Source organism: Neopelma chrysocephalum, unplaced genomic scaffold, assembly GCF_003984885.1.
Source record: "Neopelma chrysocephalum unplaced genomic scaffold, ASM398488v2 Primary Assembly neopelma1_22b, whole genome shotgun sequence".
Taxonomy (NCBI): domain Eukaryota; kingdom Metazoa; phylum Chordata; class Aves; order Passeriformes; family Pipridae; genus Neopelma; species Neopelma chrysocephalum.
In genome coordinates this window covers 10,894,249-10,908,340 of record NW_020897690.1, presented here as the reverse complement: position 1 = coordinate 10,908,340, position 14,092 = coordinate 10,894,249, and positions in this window count along the sequence as shown.

Genomic DNA, 14,092 nt, shown 5'->3' with positions numbered 1-14,092 from the left:
TGTACAGAAAATTTTATATAAACAGAAGTGAATCCTTTCAAGAATCTGTATTTGATAACAAGAGAATGAAATGATCCTTCAGAATGACCTTTATATATGAACAGGCCCATTGATTGACCTCTGATTTTTGAAGAACTTTCAAAATGGGAAGTAGAAAGAAATTTAGTTCTCTGGTGTTTATTTTGGGGAGCAAGTGGCTGAGCCATGTGCTGTAAGTGACTCAATCCTGGATGTTTGAATTTCTTATCGATATTTTGACAGAATGGATGTAATGCACAGCCTTAAAACCTGTTAAAATGGTAGGCCAGGATGCCTGTGAACATAGCTCAAAGATATGTATCATCCTAGGATACTGTCATTTGGTTTTGATAATTCACTGCAGCAAAAAAGCAGCAGTGAAATGTGGACCTATCAGAAACAGATTTTGTTTGAATTAACAATTTTAGTGTTTAGTCATTTAACATTAGTAATGTGTAAAAACCAAAGAAATTTTGACATCGGAATGTCAACCCTACATTAGTTCATAGAAACACTTGGAACAGGAAATTAAGGCATTCTTACATTGATCCAAACGGAGATGTATGTCATGGTGGTTCCTGTCCTGTACTCTTCTTGCTGAGGCCGGGCAACTTAGCTACCCTGAGTTTGTGTGATGGGGAAAATAAACTAACCAGAGCTCTGCTGCTGTGGAACAGGATTGCATCATCATCATGTTCTGAGACTGCTACCAACAAAATGCATGCAAATTCATCTTTCACTTTTAGATGAGTCAGGTTTCCCTTGGAGCCTTTCAATTAGAAGAAAGAAATAAATACTTAGCAAAGGTTACTGATAAAATCTACAGTTTTACTTCTTTTCTTTTTTTTATTTTATTTTAAATAAGAAAATGTGCAACCTCCCTTCTAGCAAAAAGATGTAAACTGTGGATTTTAAGAAACAAATCCTGCTGCACAGCAGGTTTAGACAGTCTGCTACAGTTGGGGCCTTAAGGCATTCTGTGGCTTCCCTGTGGTAAGCCATGATTCTCATTTGTAAAGCCAGGAGAATTCCCACTGTTGCTATAATCATATGCATGATCCTTCTTCCATCTCAGTGCTTCCAGCATCAGTTAAAAAAAGAAAAATAGGGCAAATGTTGGTTGTCATGTAGTCTTTCCATAAGCTTAGGAACTTTGTGTGTTTTGCAGGATTTAATTTTGTCCTCAGGAAAAGAATTAAGCCTTTTAGTGGAAATATTAAAAAAAAAAAACAAAGCACCAACCAACCAACCAAACCAAACCAAACAAACAAAAAAAAAAACCCCCAACAACAAAATCATACCAACACAAAACAAGTGACAAGCTACTGAGCTAGTGAATGTTTTGCTGATTCAGATATGGCAGAAAAGGCATGAGAATTTTTTTTCATTGAGATTTTTTTAGTTAAAATATTCTCATTTTCCCTGAACTCCAGTTTTCCAAATATGGAAAATCCTTTCAGAAAAGACTGAGTACATCCCATTATCCTTGCTGTGGTATACTCTCTGTGTTCTTTATGTTATTACAGCTTGGTGACTTCCTGTCCAGTGTTTGATTCTGCAATTTTTCTGTTAACAGCCCTTGATGAACTTGTTTCAGCATGTCCTTTTGATTCTCTCTATTCTTTTGATACCCAGAAAATATAAGTCAGTGTGTTTCACAGGTCATTTATGATTTGTGCGTAAAAGTACTTTGTGGTCTTTCAAGCCAGCCTTCCCTTTGAAAATTTCACTTTATATCCTCTTCTTCCTGTACTGTGAAAAAGGCTGAATATCTGTTTACTACATACCTTCTCTGGGCCTTTCATGATGCGGTAAACCTGTCTTCTCTCTTTCTGTCCTCTGTCATTTTCTTTTCATTGATGAAGAGTGCTAGTCTGCTGCTTCTTGCCTGCTGTGGAAGCTGCTTCAGAAATTCCATTGTGCCTGCTGCCATCCTGTCTAGAACCAGGGAAAAACCTCAATTGCAAGGGGCCTCTGGGGGTCATCTTAGCCCACCTACAGTTGAGAGCAGGGGTTTGAACTAAGTTATCCATTGGCCCAACAAGACAAGTCTTGAATTACTTACAGTAAGGGACATTCCTCCATTTCTCTGAACAACTTGTTCCAATGTTTAGTTGTTCTCACTGTGAAGTACTTTTTCATATATATGCTTTTCTTCTCTCTGTGTCTTGTGAAAAAAATATCATCTTCTCTATAACTACTCTCTAGATATTGAGAGAATGTTTTAGTTGAGCAAACTGAATTCATTCCACCTTTCAGCAGGCATCAAAGTCTCCTATCAACTTGGTGGCCCTTCACTGAACCTTCTCCAATATTTCAATGTCTCTTTTGAAGTGTGTGACCTAACAAATGCCAAACAAAACAGTCATAATCTTTCATCTGCTGGTTTTACTTTGGCTGCTGAAGTCAAGGCCCCAGGCCAGTTTCATTGCTACAAGGATGCACATCCAACCCAGTCAGTCCTTGTCCTGTACTGCTGTTTGGGATTATTCTGTCCCAGATGCAGAATCTTATAAATATATTTGTTAAACTTTATGCAGTTCCTGTTGCCCCAGTCTTCCAACCTGTTGAGATCTCTGTATGGTTTAGTGTATAATATGTACCTTGTTGTGTCTTGCTGTATTTTTTCTCACAGAGTGTGGAGCAGAATTCTGTGCATCAGTGGAGGTATGGACCCATGCTAGTTTTACACATTATCATAGTAATAACAAATAATAACAACAACAATAGTAATAATAATAATAATAGCGATGTATTGATTATTATTGGTTTTATTGTTTGTTTATTATTGGTTGATATTGTTTTCTGTTTTGTTCTCTGTTCTTTTACACATTATCAATAATTATATATTTGCCTTTTTGACCAACAGTGACAATGACTAGATGTTTTTGTAAAAATGTCCATGGTGATTCTGAGATCTGTTTCATCAACAGCAATAGCTAGTTGTATAGCGGTGTATTTGATTAGTAAAAGGGCATTTTTTTCTCTGAACATATGCATTTTCATTTATGAACACTGAATATCATCTATTACTTTATTGCCTAGTTTTTCATCTTTGAAAAAAGAAAACTGAGATGAGATATGGTCAAATATGAAATGGCAACATTAAATAAAACCAAGCATTCAGTGTTTCTGACAGTGCAAGAAACAAAAGTCTTCAAAAGAAGTTGCAGAATTTTGAAAACATGCAGAAATACTGTTTTTTCTACACTATTTTCAGTGTTGAAAATATGTATGATTTTAATACAAATTTTAAAAATTTTTTTTACAGTGAACTCTCAAGACTGATTAAGGTCAAAACAGTCCAGGTTCAGAAACTCCCAATCACAATGATCACAAAAATTTCTTTACTTGACAGAGTCTTATATGTTTTTTCACCATGAGTATCTGTTGTTAGCTATTATCAAAGTTAGAGTACTGAACTATATGTTGTGATCTAGTACAGCCATTTCATGTTACATTTCTGAAGATAACCTTCATCAACTGCTCAGTTGAGCACTGATGAATAACATGTATTTTGAAGGAAATGATAGTGAGAAAGTTCATTGCAAATAGCCAAAGGAATGTGCAGAGAAATGTGTTTGAAAGACTCATAAGCAGCTGCTCTTGTACAAGAGCTTTTAAGTGTAGTAGTGATCAGGCCATGTATAAGGAGCAAGCTTTTCCAAACTCACTGAAGTTTGAGACAAATACTCGATATTGACATAATTTTATAAATAAACCATTGGGAGAGTCCACAAACTGTATTGGCAAGCAGTATATGGCTAAAACATCTAGTAATGCTTACATGCCTTTATGTTTTATTTTTGGGATTTTTCACCCAACAAATTTACACCCTGTGTCTCCATTTCTTGTTTACACAGAGCATCATTCCTTTTTTAAAATTCCCATGTCTCCTCACAGACATAATTCTCTTTAAATGCTAGATATTTGTCACTCATCCTTTGGTATGCTTTCCTATTAGAAGGGCTTCAGTTCTAAAGTGTTTGTTGCTATAATTTCTGACAAGTTGTCATATTTTCTTCTTTCACTAGCAAATAATGGAAATACATTCTTGGTTGGGTGTGGCAGATAGTTCTGGAATGTAGAACAAAGAGTTCCTCTTGTTTTGGGTTTGCCTCCTTTTCTGCTTCTAGGAAAGAGAGTGGAGATGAGAGCAAACACTTTAAGCTTCTACTGCCACTGAAGGAATCGATCCTGTCCTCCTTTCACCCCACTGCTTTATTTCTTTGCCTGTGTTTTCTCTGGTGTTTCCACAAGTGTTTCTGGAAGGAGCCAGCCTGGTTTAAACTCACAAAGGCAGCAATAACTGAGAGATCCAGGGCTACATTTGGAAGCAGCATCTGTTCATGCCAGCTTAAAGTGTTAACAATTTAGCTTAAGCAGGCTTTATTTGCTAATATTTGCAACTTCAATGAGCAGCTTTTACACTTCCAAATGGCTGTGTATGGGTAATCGCACATATCTACATCACAGATAGTCCCTTAAATTGGTGCTGAATGGCTAAACCAGTCAATTTTTGTTTTCTCACCCTTTGTTAGAGAAATAAAAAAAATGTGGCTTTAAAAGTAGACCTTGCAAGACCTTTAAAAGTAGTATGTAGTAGGTTAATTCCTGATTTTTCCCCATGAAATTTCTTGAATGTTCCCCATTGAGCTACTTGGTAGTGTAGAAGTCAGCTTCTTACTAAAATAAAATGGTATCAGTAAGTGCTTGTTAGCTGAAGAGATGGCCTGGAACTGCACATTTAAGTTAATTTTAGCAACTATTCAGACAAATTCTCACCTCCTCCCCTTCACAGATATGTTCTAATTCCCTAGGAAAAAGGCATAAAAAAAAGCCTGAAAATGATGTTTCCAATTAGTGTAGCTTTCTCATATTTAAATTCTGTGTGTCTCTGCCAGATAACTGAATAAAATGTGATACATTCTTTTGATCTTTGTTGAGATGATGTAGGCTGTAAATATTGTTTTGTTATACCATTTGTGTTGACATATATTCTATTGTGCCACTTATAACTTTTTTGGCACAGCTCTGGAATGAAGTGTTCAGCAGTGATTAATGACCAAGAATATACAGACCTACTGTTGAGTTTAGGAGCTCTCTAATCTCTGCTCCTGTTCTTTCCCTCAATTCCAGCATTAGTTCATGTGGCTTCTGTGAACACAGCATTTCTGATGACTTGTCATACAACTTGTACTGCCAGCAGCTAGCTTAGTAGTAGCATAGAGCTAATGATCATTAAAATCTCAGTTTTCTTAATTCTTGCTTATTATTGTATCTCTGATGCCCTTTGCACCCTTGCAATTTTTTATTTAGTGTTTAATACAGAAAAGGCTTTTAAACTTGTGCTAGCCTTTTTTTTTAGTCCTTACACACTGTACAATCATTTAATAGCCTTTGATATGTTATGCCAATTAAGTGATATGTGTGTTAACATAAATATTTAATTTTTAAAAGAGAGATCACTTTGGCCTAAAGCTTTAATTAAATTAGATGCTTTTCATATGATTGCCAAGATTAAACAGTCCATTATGAACATTTCCCATTGCAGGAGATTTCTTCTTATTGAAAGACAAAAGGGTAATTTCATCTAGGATTGTTGTAAACTGTACGAGTCCTTCATACTGATAAGGGAATTCTCCCTCTTTTAACCTTGATATGTACTGTAGTAATGAATTTATGAATCTTTAAATTCAGTCACATCATTAAAGTGGGGATATGATATTAATACTGTCAAGTAAATTAGAGGGATGAAAATTTATCTACATAACAGTTAAAGAGATCAGAGTCAATACCAATTTGTCAATAATTACCAATGTTTTAAAAGCAAAACCAACATGATAAAAGTAGGCAGCTATGGATCTTTAGGCAGCTATGGATCTTTATTGCATACTAACTGGAGTTTGATTAGTTCCAATGACAGGTTTCACAAGGCAAACTGTTAGTTTCCTTAACACTGGGCTGCTGAGGCACCTAAACTATAATTCCCATGAAACACGCTTATGCTAATATGGAATCCAACTGTTTCATTATCAACCCAAAATATTTCTGGTTTGGGGCGAAATGTTTCTGTATTGCAGTTTTGCCTAATTATGTCAACATCTTCCACAGATCAGAATCCTGTTTTTTTGATATGCTGTAGACTGTAGTCATGTGTGTATCTCACACTGAAAACACGTCACAGCAGTTTCCTTCAAAATATAGTACAGCTATGCATAATGCATGATAAGACTAGAGAGATGTGAAATGTGAATCAAAGTTTTAATGTCCTAGTTTTCCAGATATTATTATCTGTTCACTGTGTTTTTAAAGGAGCTCTGATTAAGAATCATGTCAGCTGTGACAAGCCATAAAGCCAAGCAAGACTTCCAGTGAGAACCTGAAAAAGACTCTCTCTGAAAAAGTTTTAATATTAAATCATTATTGAGAAACCTCATTCTTATTTTGCCAGGGGGTGGACGATTGCATCAGTAGAATTCCACTTGCTGGCAACGTGTTGTCACTAAAGAATTTAGTAATTCAAAGTAATTCAAAGCACAATAGGTTTTCTCTTTGTGTTCGACACAGCTGTCCTTACTCAAATGGTTGGTCTGTATTTGCTCCTTTGTGTTTGTTGACCAGGTCTTCAAAAGAGAGGATGCAAAATTTCAACCTGCCTTGTCATCCTGGGACATGTTCTTAAGTAGCCGAATGTCTGGCTTGACTTGAAGTCTTTTCTGCCTCCTTGGTCTGCAAAGCATACAAATGTCATAAGGGATGTTTGAATGTAAAACAAACAGCTCAATTTCATGTTTGAGTGCAATCCTGTTGTGCGACTTGACCCTCTCTGGCTAGCTGATGTATTGTCCTTACCCAATATCAGACTACTGGAGTCTACCTGAAATTTTAGGCTAAATGAGGTTCCTACATAGGCTGCAGCCTTGTGGAGAGCCCAGCCATATCCTGAGTTGCTTACAAAATGACAAAATGAAAATGTGAAGGGTGACTAAGATTATGTCTACACAAGTAAGGGAAGTCATGCCTAGATTAAAACGGAAGTGAAAATCAAATACCTTGCTACTTTTGCAGGAATATTGAGAAGGGTTCTCACTAATGTGAGAAGCTCTTCTTTTTTGCTGTAGGGCAAGATGCTTAAGCAGGGATGAGGATTTTCTCTTGTTCCTCAGTTTGTGTCCACAGAGATAGTGAAGGAATAGATTTGTGCAGGTGCTTTTAGGGTTCCAGTAATGTAACAAGTCTAAAATTAATTATTTTAGGTACTTGGATAATTCTGTTGTCATGTTGTTTTCTTTAATAAAAAGTATTTACTGAGCAGTATATTATTGAGTGTATTTATTGAGTCATAAGCAACATTTATTTGGTAATTTCTCTATAGTTGATGGTAAATGAAAAAAAAATACAGCAGTGCAAAACTGTTTTCTATACTTTGAATGGTTGAGAACTGATTCTGTTTTATTTAAGAATTTTCAGTGTTATTAAAGCAGTAAGCTAGAGAAGGTGCTGTTTGACTGAGTGCTTTACTGTCCACTAGTAAGGCAGACGATAAATTTCTATGGAAAAATCATTTGAAAACCTAATACATGGGATAAGTGCTTACTGGGTTATGGATGTTCGTTGATCACTTTTCTAGCTGTATTTTTTTACTCTGCTGGGAACCATAAAAGGAGAAAAAGACTGGTGGGAGTGCAGGAGGATGAGGGCCAGTATGAGGAGCAGGTTGAGAAAGTGAAAAGGAATCAGACCAATTAGGGAAAACGCAAAGATTTACTTATAAATATGTTGGCAGAGATAGGAGAGAGTGTGCTGGAGGACACTTCAGTAGGAGGTGCTTACAAAATAAAGGAGCAGATCCGTGTAGCAGGGAGGGATCACAAAAAACAGGCACTGCTTAATGCCCTGTTTCTCATTGGTAAAGGTGGGCCTTGCTGCCACATCTCTGTCCTTGCCTTCTGCTCTGTGACTGGGGCTGAAGCAGAATTGACAAGAGCGAGAGGATCAAGGTTCATCCCTTGCCATATTCCCTTCCTCCTGCTGCCCTTGTCTATGCCTGCCCTTACTAATGTGAATAAAGCCGAAGTGCAAAGCATGTCCATTCACTTGAGGAGGTGAACCTCACATATCGAGAGCAACATTGTGCGGCTGGTTTTGCCAGAGAAATTGTGTGTAATGGAAACTGAGCTGGGCAAGAGTGACCAGGAGTAGTCTTTGAATCTAAGTGTAGTCAAGACCACATGTGACCGTCTGTGGAGAAGGTTGTCCAAGAGCACTAAAAATACCATTAACTGGGATATCTCCTTTATAGATGACTTGACCTGTTAATGGAGATACCAACCTTTAAAGACTTTGCCTGCCCATACCATGTAAAAGGCTGCATGGGACCTGCAGTAAGATTGCTTTTGATGCCTTCTGCCAATGGAGGGGAGGACACAGTGCACAGCCTATCGTGTACCACTTTTGTTTTCCCTCTGCATTCCTCTCCAGTATGCTGATGCTCAGCAAACACCATAAGGGTTAGATGGTGTGGGTTTAGTAAACTATCATTACTGTCTCCAGACTGAGTGAAAATGCATCTACCCAGGGAAAGTTATGCATAGGAATGGCTCTTGCTCCCCTTCCTCATGCCACGTTGTCCTGGGACTGTACTAAACATCACAAGCAAGCATATACTGCATTTAGCTCACTGCATAATCTAATGCCAGCTGTCCTGTACTGTATAATCATAAAATGTGGGAAAAACATAGTGTTTGCTGCTTTTTAAGAAAAAAGTCCTTTTAAATTAGAACTTTAGCGAGCTGAAACAGGTGAATTCTGTGAGAATGAACTTGTGATCCCAAAGCAGATGTGCGTACCCACATAGTGAATTGGAGTAACTGAAATAAAGCAAAAAACACAACTCTGAAGAGAGTTTGTTTTTTACAAGCATTATTCTTGCACATGTAGATTGGTTCAACTTACCACATAGAAGGGATTTTGTGAATACAGTTTTTGCAAATAACCGTAAAAAACTTTCTTTCTTTGCAAATTTGGAAGTCTGCTGAAAATTCAACCTTAAGCAAATATCTTCATAGTTGTATACTAAAAAATTTGTGATGGCCTGTAGATATGCAATGAAGAAGCTCAGGCAGAACATTGACCTGCACTGAAAACCTTTGTGTTTTTACTACTTACCTCTATGCTGGCCCTGTGATTCAGTATGATGTGGGTGAGATGTTGGTACTAGTACACAGGAAACCCTTGAACATGGGAAATAGTACTTACTAAAATAGATCACATTCCCAAGGGGGAAACAGCAAAATTACATGATATTTGTAGAATAGGGAATAACTAAAATTGCCCAATTATTTAATCCGAGGTATTTTTCTATCAATATAATATCTTGCTGAGCTACTGGAGCATAATTTAGAGTAGGTATTTTGCCTGCAGATCACAATATAAATATTTTATATGATCTCTCACACTATTAGAATTATAGATGTAGTGTTATTTAATCCACTCCTGGCAAAGCAGATGCTTGCCAGAATGCATAAAGCACTCAAGGACCTGGTTTTGTTGTCATTGAAACTGGTTGGTAGAATGATTTATCTGAAGTTAGACTTCTCATTTTGGAAGTGGATTTGATGATGCTTGTGAGACATAGTTTAAGATTGTGTTGAAGTCTCATAAAAAAAATACATTGTCCATGGAAATGTGGTTAACAGCAGAAGGATGAAAAAAGCCTCTCTGAAAGGTAAGCGGGTAAAGCAAGAGTCTTGTCTGGGTGGGAGGGCTTTGAGTTAGACTCAGTAGAAATTGTGACCACAGATAGTGGAGTTGAATACACCTCTTGAAAAGCAGCTGCAAACATAGGAACTATGAACTTTAGCAGAAAGCATGCAAGTGCTGTGATAACTGCCTAGTGGTCTCATGAAGTATGTCGCAAGCCAAGAGGGGTGGAGAACTGTAAAGTTTAATAAAGCTTTCCCTAAAAATACATTTGGAGTGTAATTTAATGCCTCTCTTGACAGTCATTGTCTCTTATGTTTGACCAGCAACACACATTTCAATATCAGCTATAGTTACCTATACCTGATATGCTCTGACTACAGTCCTTGGGTCTGAGGTGGGTCCCATGGGAGGTAGGGTAGGTGGTCCAAATACTTCTCTAGCTTCCATTTCTACAAAGTGGATGAGAGATGAGTATTGATTGCTAAGCACCATAATTTTGCACACTTGAGCCAGGGTTTAGTAATCAGAATGCTAAAATCCTATGGAAAACATTTCATGCTATGTCCTTTTTCCCCGGGGCAATTCTGCCTAAAACTGCTTTGCATAGGGAATGATAAAAAGATGACCACTTTTGTGTGCATTTGTACATCATATACTATATCATTCAGCACTTCTTCTATTTATTTATGCTTTATTTTTCATTCTTATTGTAGCTTTTATTGATGTGTTCGGTAACATGGCATCAGCTGCAAGGCAGAAATGTTTACTCTGTTGGTGTTTTGTTAAACTTTTCAGTATAGATTAAAAAACTTCAGCAGACCCTGGATGGATAGATTTAAGTTGAAAATTTACATGTGAGTAACAAATATTATAGTGCAGATGAACCATACAGCAGAAAAGGAAATTTATAATAAAGGACTGCTTTGGCAGTATTAGTCTGCTTCATGTGCATTGAGTGATGAATCATCCCATGTCAATACAAGGACTGCTGCTCCTGCTGCTCCTGAGCTCTGCCAGCAAGTGGGACAATAAAAAGTGTGCGTGGAAGGGTGGAGGAGAGGGCACACGCAAGAGAAGAGGAAAGGGACAAAAAAAGAACAGCTATTTAAAACTGGACATCCCAAGCCTGGCCAGTAGTTCATGTTATATATAAATCAGCCAATTCATTGGGTAAATTATTTCGTACGCTCCATGAAATGCAATTTGCTTCCATGGCTAAGCATGACAAAGGTTTCACAGAACTGCAGGATAGTTAATTCAGGGCCTGTGAGATTGCTAAGGCATCTTGTCAGAACATTAAATAATCACACAATGTCATGAGGGAATATCTAATTAGGAGCTCCATTTCTCGAGGGTCTGAGTACCTGTTACAATGTTCTGAGAACCCTTAATTCCCACTGACAAGAGAGCCAGCTTAGGGTGTTCCCAGCAGGAATTTAATAGGATTGTGCCCTTACTTCATTTGGCCTGTGTAAGTCCAGGCCAGTCAGGTGAAGAGACAGTAATCAAACGCGACAAGATAATGACAAATAGGGTTACATCCCAGCAGGCATGTTATTACTTGCAGATGATGAAACATACCCACATGTGAAGTCTCTGTAAAAAATAGGGACAGATTTAAGAATGGACTCTTAGGGGTTAAATTTGTGCCTTTGAGAAAGATCTGTCTGTATTCAACCCATGCAAAAAGATCTGTAAAAGGCAAAATGAATTCTTTATCACCCCAGACTGTCATCCTGTGTGAACAAGTGACAGAGTTTCCATTGGCAGTTTGGTCCCAAGAACTTCAGTGATTTAGACGACTTCATGAGGGCTGTCTGCCTACAAAGGCAAACAACACTTCATACAATGTTGGGGAAGCATAAAGCTTGAGTAGAGTTGGGAAATGTGGATGCTGAATTTTCCTGAGCAGCATTCTTGTGACTTGAGAGATACAACAAAATTTGAGGTGGACAGATGAAGACTTATCAGTAAGACTTTTCCCCCCTTCTGGTATGCCTGCAGTTATATAAAGGAGAATAATGTTAAATGCAGCCAGAAGGGAATAAACATTGGATTTTGGCTTATGATGCTTCTTTTAGTCAGAGATGAAGGTAGAAATAGTATTCTTTTTTGTCGTGAAGTGTTACAAAAGGACTAAATGAGTAAGGAACAGGGCATTATGTTAAGCACTTTTGGGAGAGTGAAAAGTTAAAAATCTATCTTTCTGCTGTCAGGCTCTTAAGTAAGGAATGATGCATTAGACCACATGATTTTATTAGATTTGTTGCTAAACCAGAGCTGCGGTGCTGTTCCTTGAACAGAATTACAGGCTTCATTTGAAGAGAGATGCAAAGCACACACATCATTCTGGAGTAGATCAGCACAAGCATTTTCTATATCATGAGTAATGTTTACTGGAAGAAATCAAATTACTGTTACACAGACCATCTGTTTTCTTTGCATGCAATCATGTAAGTGTTTTAGGACAAGCCATCCTTTTTAATCAATTGTAAATCTCTTATCGGAAAGCAGTGTTTTGTGTAATAAAATCTATTTTTATGATAAATGTAAGAGTTTTAAATACTGGTTTCTTCTGCATAAATATATATTATGTTATGAACATATTGTTCATAACATAAAGAGTAGGGGTGTACAGCATTAGTTATTATCTGTCAAGAACTTAATTTTAGGGCTTTTTGCAGAGCCATTTTTGGATATTTGTTGGATCTGCGACGCATTGGTGTTCAACTATTATAACAGATAACATAATGAGTAATACAGTCCATTTATAGCCTGGGAAGTTGCTTCCTATCTGCATTTGGTAAATGTAGTATAAGACAGTCTCTATTTTGTAGTATGACTGCTGCGATAAAAGTGAATACTGTGGAAGATCATTGTCCATTGTCTAAATTCTTACGCTTGGAAATACTGAAGAAAACAAGGCACGGCTTTTTAGAAAATGAGCCTTTGGTGTGACATAATGACATTAAAAGTTGAATTTATGGTCCAAGAAGAAGTCAATGATAGAGCGTGAGATTTACTTCATGTTTGAGAGGATCACATTCATAGATGTACATGGTCCCATTCATTTTAGTGAGTGCTAAACTGAGCTCGCCATTTTATTTTTTCAGCACTGCTGTGCACTTCCCTGATTCATATATTGTCTATGGGTGCACATAGATTGCTCTTGAATTCAGAGGAATCTGAAGGTCTGCACCTTAAGCAAAGTCTTCTCTGATTTCAAAAGAAGCTGTGTGACTGCAATACCAGAGGTTGCTCCGTATTGCATCAAATGACCCTGAAATAAAGAAACAAGAACTGTAAGTAACGCAATTGGAAAGTCCCTGAGCAGGTTGGCTGTCCTTCTCAATGAGGTTGTCAAGCCTGAATTTCATTTGTTCAGACACTTTCAAATCAATGGTATTTTGTCTGGATAATTAAGCTGCTTACTCAGGCTTGAAAAGTGTATGAGGGTAAATTCTTGCACTATTTTGGTAAACATGAAGAGGCAAAGAGGGAGAAACAGATGGACCATGCACCTGGAGAAATGATAGTGCCTACAGTCTGGTGCCATCCCGTGGTAGAGTGGAAGTTTTCTGCCCAGGGGAACATCACATGAAATGAAGGGCCCCTATAAGTCCTTTTGTGAAGGCTGGACTAATGACCTGTGTATTGCCAGTTATTAGAATATCTCGTGAACTGACAGTATGTGGCACAGGGAAAGCTGCCTACCAAACCAGACTCAACAATCCTAACACTTACCTAGACTTGATCAGTCAAAAATCTGCTGAGAACTAGGTCATCAGTGATTTTTTTTTTTTTGTCAGTCTGCACTAATTCAGTAAAAGGAAAAAAGCAGAACAAGGTGAATGGCTTACAAAATCATATAGGTAATAGAGAGTGAAAGATAAAAATCAAACTGCAATTAATAGTGGTCTAGTAGTTTCACCCGTTTGCTTTTGTTTTTTTTAATTCAGTATTTTTTCTTTGAAAAAATTATTAAAAATGAGATTTTTTTACTTTTTTTTCCCCCTGGTTTTTCTTCTTACTTTCACCCTTCTTTTATTCAGAGGGAAAAAAACTGCAGGCAAATTAGGTATGTCAGAGAAACGCAGCATTGTGTTGGTTAGAACAGACCTCTGGAGGGCATCAACAGTGTCCTAGCCCAGGCAAGAAAAAATTACATAACATCACTCACAGCCACACTCAGCTGAATTTGGAGGATGGACATTCACCAGCCTTTCCTAACAACCTATTCTTCAGTCATCCTTTTGTTTCCCTAGATGCTCATCTGGTTGCTTCTTGTGTTCCTCAGTGTTCCTCATCCATTTCAAATCCAGCTGAGCTCTGGCTTCCCCAATTTCATCCAAGCAGGCCAGGACGA